The sequence below is a fragment of the Zonotrichia leucophrys genome, chromosome 3 (assembly GCF_028769735.1).
Source record: "Zonotrichia leucophrys gambelii isolate GWCS_2022_RI chromosome 3, RI_Zleu_2.0, whole genome shotgun sequence".
In the NCBI taxonomy this organism is placed as follows: Eukaryota; Metazoa; Chordata; class Aves; order Passeriformes; family Passerellidae; genus Zonotrichia; species Zonotrichia leucophrys.
Window position 1 is genome coordinate 39,700,598 of NC_088172.1, and position 18,047 is coordinate 39,718,644.

The window sequence follows — 18,047 nt, forward strand, 5'->3', positions numbered from 1 at the left end:
ATTAATGAAATCTAGCATTAATGCACTATAAAATTTGAGCAATAGCAGTCATCATCTTTTAAGATTACATAGAAGAATGTGAGTTTCAATTATAAGGCATCTCAGTAAAAATAGAACACATAGCTAAATGCAGCTAGTTTAGTGACAGGAAATAGTGTGATTATAGGGAGAAAAGAGTGTGCTCTTTGCAATGTAATTTTTTCTTTGCCATTCAAATGGCACTCCAGTTAGCATATCCAGCAATATGAAGGCAACCTTTGTCAATTCTCCTCACGCTCACAATCACTGCTGTGGATACTCAGCCCTTACACATGACATGGTCTAATGGAGTACAAAGCCAGTTTTATTCCTTGTTTTTGCTGTTTTCCTTTAGACAATGTAAGAAAAAACCTGAGGCAAATCATGTGAAGTCAAAGTGCTTGTGTAAATATATTAGTCTTCAGTGTTTATATTGATTTTAACAAATCACTGGCATTTGTTATGTAGCCAAAAGTGTTATTGTTCCACTGGGGGCTCATAGCCATATACAGCTAAAGCAAGGAAACGTATTGTTTTAGAGAGTGCTGGGTTTCTTTGGGGATTAATAAATCCCCAAATATTTCAACATTTTCTGGAGTGACAAATGCAAATAGATAACAACTATAGTAGCAGCAAACTCCCCTGAGAAGCACAAGGGTCTACACCCATTAAGGAAGATTGGTGTCTTTTTCTGGGTCTGGAATTTCAGTCCTGATTTCAAAGCCTCTGATGGGATGAAATAGAGCCATCACTTAGATGCAGCTGGCCTCACCAAAGTTGGTAAGAGATCCACCTCTGTTTGAGGCAAAGTGGGGATTGGAGCCAGAAGGCATCCCCTGAGCACAAAAGCCATGCATGAAGATAGGTGTGATGGACTCACTCTTTCCACTGAAAATCTAGCAAGTGGCAGTGGTGCTATGCTTTCCCTAACACATCATTGTTTGACCACACATGCGCCGAAAGGACAAGCTGGTTTTCAGACTGTAAAGGGGTCCATCAAAGTTTTGATTTATTTATGAAACACACTAAATAAATAGCCATGGAAGGAAGGCTGACACTAACATTAAATATATTAGTGTTACAGTTAACAGAAAACATCCCGGATTTTTTCCAATCCCACACTAGGATAAAAACAGATACTTGAAGACAGGCCTCTGTGGCAAAATGAACTATTCCAACTATTACTATTGTATATACATGTGAAGATATCAATGAGACTGCAGCTAGCTAAAGAACAATCATATTGTCACATGAATCATGGCAAAACTTATAAAGACAAAACACTGATGCCATTACAGGAAAACAAATATATACAACACTTAAATCACTACAGACACCATCCTGCCTGAAACTGGATACCATGAATGCAACAAGCCTGAGCTTCCTCCTGGAGAGCTTGGAGCAGAAACCCCAGCAGTGGTGATCTCCCACTGCTCCAAGCAGGTTGGGCTGTCTGTGGGTGCAGAGCAGTGATCCCTGCAGAGGTGAGGCTGGGCCAGGAGCAGCAGAACAGGGCTGGGTGGATGCTGCAGCCCAGCTAATGAGTCCCTCTGTCCTGGCAACATATCAAGCTCTATGCTGTGCTGGTTTGGGCAGTTGAGATAAGATTTTCTTGGTGCTTTTGAAGCCAATGGGAAAAAGAACATATGAATTAGCTGAGTAGAGACTTTCTGGGCCTGCAATTATTTAAGAGGTACAGCATTCAAGCAGCTGCAATGTACCTGTAATGCAAGCAGGCCAAATTAAGATATTATCAATCAGTCCATGTTACCTGCTGGCCCAGCTTCTGGTCCTGGTTATGCCCATTTGACCCCTGAAAGTGCATGTAGATTTGACATACTTTTTACAAGATTAGTAAAATATCTTAGAACTCAATTAGTTCTGACTAGGATGAATCTTTGCACAAAAATAGTCTTTATTTTACATGCCTAATGGAGAAAAGATTAGTGAGCTCTTTCTAAAGGCTTGGGTTTGTCTTTGATTACAGGAAAAATTATCTAAGTCTCATTCATCATCAAGTGTTTGATAGCCACATAAACCTGGAATAACTATAATGTCTTTTGTCATATTATTGCCTATTTATTTTAACGTAGCTGAGAACACAGATTTGATTCACATGATTCAAATGTTGGAGTAAGGATTTTTTTTGCTGTACATCCAGCTGCCTGCAATACATACACATACACACATACACACACATATATACACATACACATACACATACACATACATATACATATACATACACATACACATACACATACACATGTACATATACATCTATATATATAGTGAAAACTGTGCTCTGGGCAGCAAATGAAGGTGAATTCCATGCTGTAAGGCTAACCTGCTGCCCTGCCAAAAATATTTGTAGTGATGTTGCAAACATATATCTTTCTAGCCATGTCTGTTTTCTCCTTCATTCTTCATATCTTTCCTTATTAAGTGAATTCTTTCCCCCAATTCCTGAGCTTAATATCCCTTTGCTTTTGACTTTCATACCTTGTTGCAGCAAAATTAAGCAAAATTAAGCCTCAGTATATCTGGCTGATTTGGTTTGGTTTCTTCCCAACTGTATTAAAATGGCTTTTTGTGCATCATTAGCACCTGGATTAATTTCTTCTGCCTGCTACAATGCTAACATCACACTGCAGCTGGCTTCACAATGCAGCTGAAATCCAGGGGGTCAATGATTTAACATAGAGTTACAGTGACGGCAGCACCCCTTGCTGGGTCCATGTTGAAAACTTGCATGCATAATAAAGTTGTTACACAGGAATCCTCCCCTTTGCTATAAATCCTTAAACTCTACCACTGAATTCAATAAAATTTGTATTTGTGGTTTTCTTGGTGTTGCCTCTATCCCAAAGACAGACAGATGCACTGGAGCTCACAGGCTTTGAGTGTCCTTGCACCACAGCCTGGGCATTAGTGGCCATTCTGTTTCTGTCCTGCTGTGTGGATAATCTCATGTGTTCACTCAGTCTCAGAAGCTGCAGCAGCTTTAACCCCTTCTCTGTTATTTGGAGGTATTTCTCAAATTATCTGTGTCTTATCTGTCACAGAAGCTAAAATCACAAATCCTACCATCTTAATAGAAACCTCACAAATTTTGATTTCCAGAGTTTCTGGCTGTGATGTATAATTATCCCTTTCCTTTTTTAAAATTTTTTAATACTGTGAGGATATCTATCTTGTTAAAAATGAAATGCAGAAAAGTTTTGTATATCAGCAACAACTTCACTTTCTTTAATCTGTCCTGAGATTTGTTTCATTTGTTGTTCCTATGGCAAAATTTTCAAGGTAATATACTAGCTGTGTTCTGGAAAATACATTTTACTCCCTTGACATTTTTTCCCCTCAATAGGATGGCGAAAACCAGCCAGAAAAAAAAAAAAAACCCAAACAACAAACTTCTTTGCAAGCCAGGACAACAGCAACAAAATATCTCCATGTTTATTATCTTGTCATTATCTCCCATGGTCAGCTGTGTATATAGAATTAAGATCTTGCACTTCTTGTATTCTGCAAAATATTTTATACACATGTGGATTCCACAGGAATCAACTCTGCAGGTTGGTTTGCTCTGGTTCTGCTGTGTTTACACCTTTTAATCCCTTTGGTGAGAGTCACTCTACCTGTTCATATTACATTTGAGATATTGCAGATACTTCATGCTGTACAACAGCAGAGGAGAGCATGATTATAAATATTTGTTCTTTATTAAAAGGTGCTGCAGCAAATGTTATAGCACTGCATACAGCCTTACTTCTGGGATCCTTCTCAAAAGCAGTTCCATGCTGCAAACCATGTTCTCTCTTGTGTACTACAGATCTTTTAAGATACATCCAGAATCCAGCAAAGTGAAAAGATTTCCAAGAAAGGATGCCGATATATAAAAGAGGAGAGAAATGAGGACAACTAAGCATAAATGCTTGAGTCAAGGGTCACATTGCAGAGTTAGACCACTCAACACTATAACTTGACTCTAGATTTTATTTTTAGGATTTTATGCTTTTGTTTTGGGAAAGAATTCTTTTTTATTGTATTTGGATGATCTAACTTGCAAGTTTCTGTAAGACCAGAAAGGGAATAAAAGAAGCCACAGCAGTGTTTAGTGGATGAATTTCTAAATATCTCTTGTGATTGTATCTTCTCTCAACAATTTACTTGAAGAGTCATGACTAGACAAGATACAGTTTTTGTTGATGAAGGAAATTCCTGTCAAAGAAGGAGTTACATCCTATTGTTCCCTGTAATAGCAGGATGAACAACCACAGGAATCAGAAAATAACACAGAAAATGCATCTTTTTTCTAGCATTCATTTTTCTAGGCAGTGGTCTGAAATTGAATTTGTAATTGTATCACTACTGCAAAACTTTCATTTGGGAAACTTTGTACTGGTGAGCTGTTAAAGCAACAACTATGGAGCTGCTGCAAGTGGAAAACAAGATCTGATCTATTGTCCTATAACTACTCAGCCTATTCTGTGATTCTGTGTGACTTGGGTCAAAATTTTAAAAGAAATAATCTCAGTGCAATGCTTAAACTCGTGTCCCAGGTTCAGTCATCAGGGTGTGAATGTGCTAAGGCCACTGTCTCCTTATAAAAGATGGAAATTCTTCATGGGCTACAGCTGGACCTGAGAAAATATATCAAAGGTGAAACCTCTACAATTTTCCTTTTTCTAGTTTCTCTGGAAAATGTCTTACAGGAAGATCAAGGTTCTCATTTTGATCTAGGTTCTCCTTTCCAGGAGGAGAAATGATCTCTGATGATCTTGTTTGTCACAAGTAGACTGAAAGAGTCTAGGGCTTTGAAAACTCTCTCAGGTCTATGGCCTGACTTTTACAGGTTGTAAGCATTTGTTTCTTCCAGTTCATTGTCAAAATGCTTCTCATGATGCACAATTCTTTTCTAAGCTAGGCTGTGTAGATGAGAGTTGTAAAGGGAGCTGCTCTAAATGACAGATCTGTCAGTCTCTGAACCTCCCCATCACCACCATCTCTTTGCTGGCTCAGAGATGGTGGCAGAGAATTGCTCTGCATTGGCTTCTACAGCCTAATGACACATCAGCTCTGCTCTTCTGGCTGTCTCTCACCTCCTTGTGCACAATGGCTGAAGATTTAGTCATGAAAATATAGTCATCTGGCTAACCAGGGGTCCCAGGTGGCTGGATGATCCCCTACAAGAAGGGTTTGAAGGAAGGTCTGGACAGCTACAGACTTGTCAGCCTGACCTCAGTGCTGGGGAAGGTCATGAATCAGATTATCCTGAGTGTCATCATGTGTCATGTGTACAACCACCAGGGGATCAGGCTCAGCCAGCATGGGTTTGTGAAAGGCAGGTTCTGCTTGACAAATCTGATTTCCTCCTGTGACAGGGTGACTCAGTGGATGAAGGGACGGCTGTGGATGTAGCTGGCCAGCAGGACCAGAGCAGTGATGGCTTCCCTGTCCTTGTTGTTGGTGAGGCTGCAGCTCAAATCCTGTGCCCAGTTTTGGGCCCCTCACTAAAGAAAAGAGATTGAGGTGGTGGAGGGAGTCCAGAGAAGGGCAACAAGACTGGAGCACAAGTCTTACAATGAATGCAGTTATTTACCTGGGGAAAAAGGTGGCTCAGGGAAGACCTTACTGCTACCTGAAAGTGGGTTGTAGTGAGGTGGGGGTCAGTCTTTTCTCCCAAACAGCAAGAGATATGACAATAGGAAATGGCCTTAAACTGTGCTAGGGGATGTTTAGATTGGATATTAGGAAAAATTCTTCCCCCAAAAGTGTTTTCAGGCATTGGAACAGGCTTCCCAAGGAAGTGGTGCAGTCACCAATCCTGGAGGCATTTAAAGGATGTGTAAATGTGGTGAACCTGGCAGTACTGGGCTAATAACTAGATTGAAGACTCTTGCAGATCTTTCCCAAATTAAACTACTCTGTGTTTCCATAAATCCTGCTCTGGCCTCAAATCCAGATCTCTCTCCATCCTGGACAGGAACCACCAGCAGACCCTTGCCCTCCAGAGGGCAGGGATGAGGTGGCCTGTAAACACTTAAATCCCCAGCAGAACTGAAAGCATCGTGCTGAGGCACTCCACAGATCAAAACTGGTGGGTTCGGCTTCAACTGATGTAGTTGGTGGCTTGGACTGGATGGTCCTCAAGCACTTTCTTAGTCACCAGTGGAATTTGGCAAATGTCTAATGTAGTGATATTTGCTTCTCAAGTGTTATTAAAATAGCATTGGTAAATAAATATGTATCTCTCTAAAGCTTTTTTATTTATATATATTTTAGGAAATACATCTATATCCTTCTCTCTGTATATGTTTATTTCAATTACTAAAATACTCACTGTGACCATGACTGATGTATGTCATTACTGTTCCAGATAATATAATGGAATATATCAGTGGTTCAGAGGTTTGTTTATATTGTATATGGCTGACATCAGAGGTTTTGAATCAGTCTCCTGCAGTTACCATAGAAACAGGATTTCCTCAAGTAGCACAGCAGAGTGGCGTGATGTTGAGTGGGGAGTTCTAGCATTTAATTTTTAAATTAAACTGTACAGATAACCAGTAGGGAACAGTGCAAGCTCCAATTTAAAATTAAAATGATGATGAGCTCTGTTTTTCTCTATTGAATGTCACCTCCATGATACCTGACCTAGCAGCTAGCAAGATTACGAGTTCTCAGCCTGCAAAGATGCAAGCTGACAAATATTTTTCATACATGCAAAACAACCTATAGATAGATACCTGTGAAAAAGGGACCAGCCTCCCACACAGCAGTACACTAGCACTGCACATTTTGATAGGGACTTATTTCCAGAAAAAATAATGTTTTGTGTGTTAGTAACCTAAGTATTTTCAATTAATTATAAAGTGTTGCCTGTAGATCAATATGAAGTATTTCTACAACCTGATGTTAAGGCATATTTCATGTGAATGACAACGACTTTCAGGGCAAATGGGAGCTGCTCAGTGGATCACCATGGTAACTGCAGTGATAGTATATGCTTGACTACAGTATTAGTTTTCTACAATCTGATCTATGGTTTGGTTTGAAGAATCATTGCATAATCATTTATTCTTTTAATAAGGAAATAAAATTGATCGGTTCTGCAACTCACTTCTCCAGTACAGCACCAGGGTTTTGCACTGTGTCAGAGAAATTACTAAAAACCAGAGTTCTTCATCTGAATTCAAAATCTGAAGGAACTGAAAAGCAAACATCACAGCAGAGTTTTTCTTTCTCTTGAGTTCCAGCGAGCCTGTGCTCCTTTAATCACATTACTGTCAGATGTGAACAGCATGAGGACCAGTCTGGAGAGAATTACAGCATACATAACTAATTCTTTTTTTCATCCTTTTTTTTCCCCCTTTTTTCAGATTCCTCTGTTTTACCCTGTAATGAGAACTCTTGACCACTGAATCCAGGTCTTGATCCTTAAGTTCTTATTCCTACCAGTAGCTGTAATATGCATTGTCCATGCTTGTTTACATCTGGGACTTTAATACATCCTCAAAAGGAAGCCTGTATAAGGGGATAGCACACAATTTTCTTTCTCAGAAGAAATGCATGTGTTGAGTTATGGCTAAATGGTGTTTTGAGGTACTTCCTCTATGACACAAATAGTAGAAAAAAATGGTTTCTCAGGTGTAGACTCACATTTGAATGCAAAATCACCTCTGAATCACCAGAAACCATCAGGGTGTCAATAGCCATGAAAAGAAAATTCAGTCCTGCTGAAACAGTTTGGTGTTTATAGAAAACACAGAGGGTGGAAGACAAACTGTATGTTAAATAGGAAAGCCTAAGCATAATGCAAGCACTGCATTGTGTGGATACTGTTCTTCACTTCAGCTCCTCTGCTCGAGAAGAGCTTGCTGGTTAGAAGATTAATCCAGCCATGGGGAGGCAGCCTTTAATTAAAAAGTTTCGTGTTTGTTTCTGTGAACCTTTCTGTGGTAAGGAAAAACCAAGACCCCCACCTGATTTTTACATAATGGCATATTCCCCTTAAAAGCATGTGCTTGCAATCAATCATTCCTCTCATTCCAAATCTCTGAGGAAATTGGTGTCACTTATGAGCAACTTGGCTTTGCACTGTATCACATGGCTTGAGCTCCCACGCAATGCAGATTCTTGCCCCGGGGAAGTAAATAGCCCTGGCAGGCTGTGGGCAGGCTGGTGGCTGGGGAGCAGCTCTCTGGGATGTACTGGTGCCCTGGAGCACCAGGAGCCATGCAGGAGCCAGCAGGAGCAGAGTCCATCCTCACAGGGTTGGGATTATGCCCCCAGTGCCTGTGTTTGGGCTCCCCTCCAGACAAGATGTGGCCAAACTGGTGTGAGCTCACCCAGGGCTCCGAGCCAGATGGGCCTGGCTCAGCCAGGGGCTCAGGTGGCTCCAGAGGGGCTGGCAGCAGACACAAACCTAACTGTGGGCAATGGAGATAAGAACATTTCCTTAGCTCTCTAAGCATGAAGCACCTTCAAGGAATCATCCAAAGGGCCCTGTCCGGAGCTCAAGGGTCCCTTTCAGTTTGTTCTAATTTTGCAGGAGGGTCCTGTTCTTGCGTTTCTTCCCATGTGGATCTTAGATGTGCAATAGTGATTTGAGCAGATCTAAGAATAGTCATGATTTTGGTAAATGTAAGAAAAACAATTTTATACAAGATTTCACATCTTTCTCAGGTAGTTTGACAGACCTAAAATTACATAAAATTGTTCCTTTAAGGAATGAATTTTAATTCATTCTGTTACATGGAAAAGGAAACTACATAAAATTCAGGTTTCCAGAATAAATAAAAATATAGGTACACAAACTGAAATTTCCTCCTTTTAGTTTTCCAGGAGCACTTCTCTTGAATCAGAATTTTATTTCACTGACATATAATTTATCCTAAAGGGATAACACTGAAGTACCTAACATGCACTTTAGTCGTAGTTGCTGAAAGAAATTGTACTAGTGCAGCCAGAATGCTGCTCCAGAAATATTTGCTTTTAAAACCTTCTCTAACATATCTCTCTAGCATTGTACTGGGGACTGCAAATCCCATTCTGAGGGAAGGACAGGTGGCAGCTGTCATTAGAAATTGGGATCAGGTGAATTCAGTGCAAGCTTCTTATTCACACTGTTACTTTCCTGTCGCTATCTTGCATATCCCATGACAAGTTTCAGCTGGGCTGTCTGCTGACTTTGCTTTAATTCACAAGTTACACCTGACCCAGCTGCCATTTACCTCCACAATCTTTTTTCAACTTTTTTTTACATCTGGAGTCGATTTTACAGCTTCCCTTATAGCCAGGGAGGAAAAATATATATTACGGTGAATTCAGTCCAGGGAAAACACTCCTCAGTGTAAGTTTTAGTACAGGCCTTTTACAGCTGAGCCTGCTAATCCAGTTGAGACCTCATAGTGAGCTTGTCATCAGTAATGACTCAGAGAGAAGAAAGGTACAGTGAGGGGAGGCCAGATGGGTGTGTCCTGCAGAGGTCAGCAAAGCCCAGGCTGGAGCAGCAGGGGTGGAGGGGAAAAGATGCCCTGGCAAACAGGCTGGCTCTGTTCTGTTGCATGGGCACTTCTGCCAGGCCCCTTTGAAGGCCATCAAAAGATCCCCAGTGGCCTCTGGAGCACACCCAGCGTGCACATGAGGGTGAGAAGGACAAAGGAGTGAGTGACTATTGAACTGCTGACCCTCTGACCACTGTGCGTATTTCGAGGCATTTCAAGAATTTCTTTGACTGATAACGAATGGAGTTATGAACTGTGTTCTGGCCAAAGTGGATGAACATAGTACTGTGTGTGAGTTGTAGGAAATGTAATAAGTCATAGATAAGTTGCCAGACTTCTGAGAAATTTAAAGAAAATTGAGTTCTAAAAAGAATTAGCTCTGCAATTTTTGATGGTCTAATGTGTTTTAACAATATTCTTGGCAGACCAAAGCATCTAATCATCTTTGGAGCTCCTAAAAATATTAATTGTCCCTTCTAATTGTGTCTGAAACGATTCAATTATATCAATTATATAAAAAATGCAAGGAATGATAATGCAAATCTCAATTCTTGGGCAAGCAACAAAGAAACTACTCTTATTGATCTATCAATAATCTGTGTTTTGTGCTGCTGCAATTTAAAATGTCAAATGTGTATGAATGACTCCATTTATATGGCAGAGCTTATCTATTTTAATCCTTCCAAACAAGTTTAAAACAAGTTTTTGATCATTTAAAATAATTCTCTATTTCATCATTCCTCTGTGCCATTCAGTTGCCCTTTCTTTAACCAAAGAAATTTAGAGCTCTTTTTGGTTGCTGCTGGTGTTTACATGATTCTCTCATACTAATTTCTTTGCTGTAGGTAAAGGCAGAGATGACTGTGATTTCCATTCCAGGGGGAAATTTTATTCATATATTTTTTGGTTATTACCATTAAATCTGGGTTTTCAATGCTTGAGGCAGAAAAAATAAATACCTTTTTTTTGGCTTGACCTATTAAAAATGCTTCAAGTCTCATAAATACTACAGCAGTAGATTTATTTTTAATTATTTATACAATGCACTATCATGTTGTGCCTTACAATGTCTTTGCTTTACTGCAAATCCGTTTTAATGGATTAAAATATCTTCTGGCACTGAATGCTCCTGTAATATGTGTCTCAACCAGACTAAGGTATTTCTATCTCATGCCTGAAGATATTTGCTGCCTTAGTTTCCTTCCCACAGGTAATATATTTAGGGTTCATGTGACTTATTTAGTGTCAGGAGACAATTTGTTTAAAAGTTCCGTATTCAAAGTGTTAATTTTAATAAACTATATCTAAGATTAGAGATTTACTTTCAATGTAAGTGTTCTTTTTCAGACAATTATGGCTGGTTCTGAAAAAAAACAGGATTCAGGAATACTCAGATATTTTATATCTTTTAATTTGTGACAAAAAATATCCTAGAAAAGGGCTTGTCCAATAGGAGGCTCCTACAGCTGATAAGGTATTTCCTGAAACTATTGGACTAGGAAAATTTTAAGTTAACAATTATGATTGTCCAGTAAGGAAGGAAACTAACAAGATGAGCCTTTTAGACAATCAGATGAAATTAAATTCAAAATTTTTTTTATGATGGATTTTTGACAGCTGAAGCCTCAAACCAATAAAAATACATTTAGTGGAAAATTTCAGAAGGGGAGAATGACTGCATGGTGGTTAGCTCCTAAACTGAAGAGGAAGTGAAAGTCAATAAGAAAATGACTATAAATAATTCAATCTACAGTTCTTTTGTTAATTTGTGAAATGAATATAGCTTTGGGATTACTTTCAATATATACATTGGTGGTTGTGATATTTTGTTGGTTGGTGAGTTTTCTTAATTTTTTTTTTCTTCTTTTTTTCCCACAGTCAGAACCAGACTAGCCAACTAACCTTCTTAAAAAATTCCAGACATCAATTTTTCTCTCCACTCCTGAGCAAATCAATGGGGACATGTTTTCCACATCAAACCCTGTATGAAATTCTGCATACAAGATGCAATGCAGTATGACAGATGTCCATGTGGACAACGCTAATGAAATGTGATTTTGTCATGAGCAGTAAAAACCTGGACATCAACAGCAGTGCCAGAATAGATGCTGGTGTGCAGTAGATAATGTGAACAGATAAGCAGCTAAAATGCAATATGGTAACAAAGAAGGGCAGCAAAACTTTGGTTTATGTAGGCAGAGGGATCTTATAATGGATTTCAGCACACTAAACTCTTCTGGGCTGAATATTTTTTCAGTCTGATCATTAAAAAACTAATAATCAATTCCTTCTGTCTCTTTTAAAGAGAGAATATGTGCTTTATGACTGACTCAATCCTCCAATCTCAGACACCTATCTCTATGGAATAGCTTATTGAAAATATCAGTATTTCAAAACTGGAGAAGAAAATTAGCAGAGTTCATACCATTATCTGTCTAAAAATTCAAAATTAAAATCAATCCACCTTTGCCTTTGTGCATCTCTAGCATCAGGCCTGAAATAGTTTGCTTTGCACTGTGACTCTGACTTCACATCCACATTTTGGAGAAGTTGCGTTGTTCAGGTGTATAGACATGGATATATGCACTCATTTTTGGGTGTTTAGCACCTGAAAGTGTGACAATTTGTTATCTGTGCTCTTTTTTAACTAGCTAAGGAAGGGCTGTGAATATGATCATGAATATATGGTTATCCTTTGCTTCTTCAGTAAATCTGTTTTCCCCAAAAAGCTGTCAAGGTGATCACTGAAAAATTTTGGTTGAGGACAGCTGTTATTTATTCCTTTGTTGTTGAGTTTTCTCACAAAATTTTTTCCCCAGATGGTTTTTTTTTGTGTAGTTCTAGAGAAAATGAACACCAAGACAGGGATCCTGAATAACACAGAAATGAATCTTGATCTTTTATTCTAAAGGACATTCCAGGTAATTTTTTCAATGCTCTTATTTTTTCTTTAAAGTGTGTGAAGTTTTCCAGTTTTAATTCTTCATTGTGTATCAATGGCTGACTAATAAATAGAATTACTTCCTTATAAATATATATGTGTATATGATATATTAAATCATAACAATTTTTAAAGTACTCCAAGTACATTTCTGAGCATTAGAAAAAGGTTTTTAATATTCAGAGACTAATGTGAGTCTACTAGTTCTGATTTTAAGCTGCAATGTCATATCAGTGGACATCTTAGTAGGTGTTGGGAGTTGTGTTGAAGGAGCAAAGTGGAGGTAAGCTGTGGGTAGTCTGTCAACAATCAGCCTTAGGTGTCACCTTAATTATGTGTAATAGCTCGGTGAAAACTGCAGCCGGTGTTAAAATGAGAAGAGCCCTTAATAGACAGAAAAATATATTGCTTAATATTCCAGGTTGTAAAAAGAACAGTAACTTGTTATTTTGACAAAGATGCATCCTTGCGTCATCCTAATTTACCTTAAAACCATCACTTTAAAATGTGCAGGGTGGATCCCCACATATTTCATCAGAATTACTCAAATTCAGTCACTTGTTCATCACTGAACTGGCACTCGGTGCTCTTTGCTGCCTCTATATGATTTCAGATGAGCTGGAAACAGCACCAGTGGAGGGAATGATGGTAATGATCCAGCAGAGTGCAGAGATAGGGCTGTAGCAATGAACTGTAGCTGACCTGTAGCTAAACACAACCGTTGTACCCAATTTTCTCATGTCAGAGGAAAAATTACTGGCTGATTGATTACTAACTGGCTAAAAATGACTGACTGATTGAAAACATAGCCTGGTATCAACACTGAATTTCAGCTCTGTGGCACAAAAGGGCTGGAGCTGTGACTGTGAGAATGGTTGGGACACAGTAATACAGTCAATACAGATATATTTCAGCATTGTTTTTTCAGCTGCCCTGGTAAGACATCTGATTGTGCACATGTGGCAGTTTGACCAGATGTGACCACATTACTATACACAGTTATGCCTCTGTTATTTTCAAAATTACATTCAGTTATCATTACATCATTTATTTTGTAAATCCAGTGCAGATATGCCTATAGATTGTTTATGACGCGTGTCATTGTATAGGTTTTATGTGACAAAACACAGCCTGGACCTGCATAGTTTTCTGCAGAATAATTACCAGTTGGCATACCAGAACGAATGGTGGGAGGCCATCAAACAGCTCATCCAAGCCTTCCACCCATCTGTCCACTTGCTGTTCGTGGAGCATGTAGTTTTTTATATTTAATGATTGGACAGTTTTCTGTATATCACATTTTCAGTTTTCCCAAGCAATGCTTGCATGCAGCACTTAGTGTTCACTTAATGTTCATTTCCCAATGTGTAACTTTGTGTCTAACTTCAACTGGTTAAAATAAAAAGTAAGAAACACAATGTAAAATATTTATTTGCTACTTCATTTTCTCCTGATTTTCATCTGCACTGTGCTTCCCTAAAAGCATCTATGTTTTATATTTATATATATAGGTTTTTTCCATTAGGGAAAAGCTTTGGGTTAATATTTTTAAGAGAAACTTGTTCTGTCTATATTGATAATAATGCTGCTAAAGAAAAAGAAGTTTAGTGGTACTTTCAGGTACATTTTCAGGGAAATGATTTTAATTAGTAACAGGTGACTTAAGAATTAACAACTGAGAGAAAAATGTACTTAAATTCTTAGATGTGGTAACTGAATGTATTAAAATACAGCAACATGTATCAGTTTCTGTATCTTTCTCAGTGTATTTGCCATTAAGTGTTTTACAGTCAGCAGCTGTATTTTCTCTCCTTGAAATACAGGATGCACAAACCCAGTGGATACTGCAAATATTGCAAGTTACTTTGAAGTCAAAGTTTTTATTTTTCTTTTTGTTTGTTTGGTTTTGTTTTGTTAACCTCAGTGAACTAGTAGTCCTGTGCCTTGGAGATGGCTGTCTGATGTAAAAGGTATCACCAAAACATCTGACAGTTGCCTCTGAGCCCATTGTGTCTGAAGCAGGCATGAAACCTCTCCACTCAGCCAGCTTCCTCATAAAATCTGTTTAACAGCAGTATATGAAGGACACTCTGCTACAAAAGTCAAGCTGCACCCAGCAGAAATAACAATGATAATCTTCCCACCTGCCCTGTCGGAGGCTGTCACCCCCAAACACTGGCTCTGAGTGCCCAGTCTGCCGCTGCACCTGGTCCTCACTGCGAGTGTCATCCTTTTTTTTCTTTTTCATGTCTTCCTTGTGCTCAATGGAAGCTGGAATGTTTCTGGTCCCTCTTTTTTCTCTGTTTCCTTGAAGTTTCTGATCCTATGTTTTCAAGATGCTGAAGTTAGACGTTAGATCCATGGAAAATCAAGCTGGGTGAGGCCATGATATATCATCTATTCCATTTCCTATTTCATGGTAAGATCAGCTATATGTAAGTCTTTCCCGATAGATGTTTCTCCAACTTGTTTTAAAAACTGTCAATATATGTATTTGCCTACTTTTAGAAAGTGAGCTTTCTTTTCTTTCCAAAGGTAAAACTTTATAGGTGCAACAGGTTAGTCTTGCTCTGGTGGACACAGGAAATGGTTGCTTCCCTTCTGATTTGTACCCTGCTTTGTAATCATTACTAGCAGGGGTCCCTCAGTCATCTTAGGAAAAACCCATCTTTCATTTGTGTATCATAGTAATTTTCCTAGACTTTGAACCCTTCCTTTTTTCCAGAGTGTCCTTTCTGCTCACTTATGCCTTCCTTGAACTGTGGTGCTCCATACTGGGTGATGTACTTGAGATTCCTAATTCTGTGTAGACTGGGACAAACTTTATATTCCTAATTAACTATGATTCCAATACTTTAATGTACTAATCGCTGTTTGGTCAGCATTTATTCATTTTGTGTTTGCAGTTGATTTAAATTTTTTTACTGAATTATTTTTGCTTATGTCCATGCAAAATAAAATCTTTAGCAGAGTAGGCCCGAGAAATAGAAGATGGCTGGGAATCTTACTTGAGATCTAAAAGTTTTATAGCAATGATCTGGATTTCTCCATCACCATCTCTTCCTGGAAAGCCATTACTTTGTGTCTGCATCTGCATGGTGACTTGCTGGCTTACAAAAGCCTGGCTGAAATCAAGCTAAAAGTGAGAGCTGAGCAGCTCATACACAGTGGCACCCACCAGCCAGCTGTGATATGAAATACCTACAAACAGCATGAGGGCATCATCTTCATCAGCTGAACTGTACTGCATCAAAGGTAATCAGGGTCTCTGAAGCAATATGCTTGTCACAGGATAAAAAGGGCAGCAAAAATTTAATCTCATTGCTTCTGAGGCCACAGGAGCCAAATATTAGCCTTTTTCTTTTCTACATATGCTTACTATAGATTGTGGTGAATTTATACCTTTGCTGGAATGGGAAAATATATTTGTGTGCACACACGTGATCACACACTTAAGAGAGCAGTTATTATTAGGCAGCATACTTATGTGGTCTACATAGGATAAAGATGGATTTGACGTCATGCAAGCCTGTAAAATTAGCATGAAATGCATAAAATATGGATATTTTATTTCTAATGATCTCACCAGTTTTATGGGGGACTATGAAAAGGGCAAAAAAAAAAAAAACCCAAGATTTTTGCTGGGCAGGAAAAAAGGATTACTTGGTGAAGCTTTCTGCTACAGTAAGTTGGAAAGAATTTTCACAGATAATTCTTTGGCTGGGATTTCCCGGCTGACTTACAGACAGAAGGTGACATGTGCAGTAAGGATTTGCCTGTTAGTCTTAATATGAAAGCAGAACTCCTCCCAAATTCCACATGGCACTGCTGCAAGCCTCTGGGAATGAATTATGTCTAGCTCTACTATTTTGGGAAATCATTTTCTCCTGGTAGAGGCACACTAGCTGTGCACTTAAAATTTCCTTTACATCCGACCAGTGGTTGAAAATTCTGTAATATTCAGTGAAATTAGAATCAAATGCTTAATTTGAGCTTTATATTGAAATTTATAACAGAGACAAGTAACTCATGACTCAGGCATTCTTGATCAAATAAATCAGTAAAACAAAAAGTGGCTTGTCTCATTTTGTGAGCAAGCTCTTCTGGAGTTTAAAGGTTCTTTGTCTTATCTGACACTTCAACAAGGCGAATCATTTAGTGAATTAAAGAACGCATGCATTTCCCTTGCAGATTACTTTTAAGTAATGAACTTAGTGTTTGGGCAAAACAATCAGCTTTACTTAATGGTGCTTTGAAACGAAGTCTCTAAGAAGAAGCAGAGTGATTTCTGCATGACTGCATTCCATGTCATCATCTGGTATGAAAAATGCATTATACTCTCACTTCCTTCCTCTCTAAGCAAACTCAATTTCCAACACCTGTGATTTGAATAAACTGTACACAGACTCCTATAAAAGAATTCAACTGTAAAAAGGTTATGGATTTTTTAGAACTGCATTTTGAAGTCTTATATATGCACATTACCCACAGGGAGCATGTGAGGCCAGGAAGCTGTAGGAAACAAGTCTCTCTGTTCATGTAACACAAGTAATATAGTGAATAGAAATGCTGCCTTGTGAAGCAAGGCAATGAACCAGAGAGGCAAAGAAAGTGGTCCTAGGCAGGGCTAGCATCTTTCCCCAGCTGGAAGGAAGTCTGGTTGGGATATGTGGTGACAGCTTTGCTGTTGTGCTTATCCCCTGCTGGCAGTAGCTAAGCAGTTGTCTACTCTAAGAGGGGACCTATGGGTCACTCCTTTCAGTCACGAAGAGAAAGCACTTGAAGTGCTTGCTTGGTTTGACCTTGAGCTGCCTGGTCTCTGGGCACTCTGTTTCACTTTTGCTCCCTCGTTTTTCTCGTCTTTCACAAGTATTTTCCCTAATACATTTTTTTGAGTGTACACTAAACCACACATCATTAGGCTAATATTTACTAAGCTATCAACATTGTACCTTTCATGATTTGGATTATTAGTCTTTTCAAGATTGGGTATTTTAGGTATCAGAGTGCCAAAGTTTTGTGGAATGCCTAGTGCACTGCTCTTTTTCATCACTGTGTTTTTTCTGGTAATCTGATCACTTCTAAGTTCACTTTTTTGTTATTCTTTTTAACTTGTACTGTAGTTCATGGTAATGATATGTATGAATCTTGGAGTGTTTGGAAAACTTGAAATCATTATCTTCTATCAGTGAGGAAAGAATTGATGGTTTAGTGTTACAGAACAATAAGCAAGGCTTTAATTATCAAATTATTAAAATTAACATGCCCTTAACACCAATAAAATGCTGATTTAATTTTGTTAAAAATCCAGTTATCTGAATTGTGTATAAATTATAGGAAGAGTGTGAAAGTGGTTTTAGTGACTTTGACAACTATACTGGCATCTCACACTTATCATTAAAGAGTTTTTCTGCTTTCCAGCAGTCTTCATTTCCACATGAATATTTTAAACAAGAATCTCCAAAGTGTGCACAGAAATATCACTCTGTAGAACAGATTGCTCAAGTCAAATAAGTGAATTAATAAAATTAAACATGTCATTTTAAGATCTGTTTTCTTCATTTTTGCTGCTTTCAGCA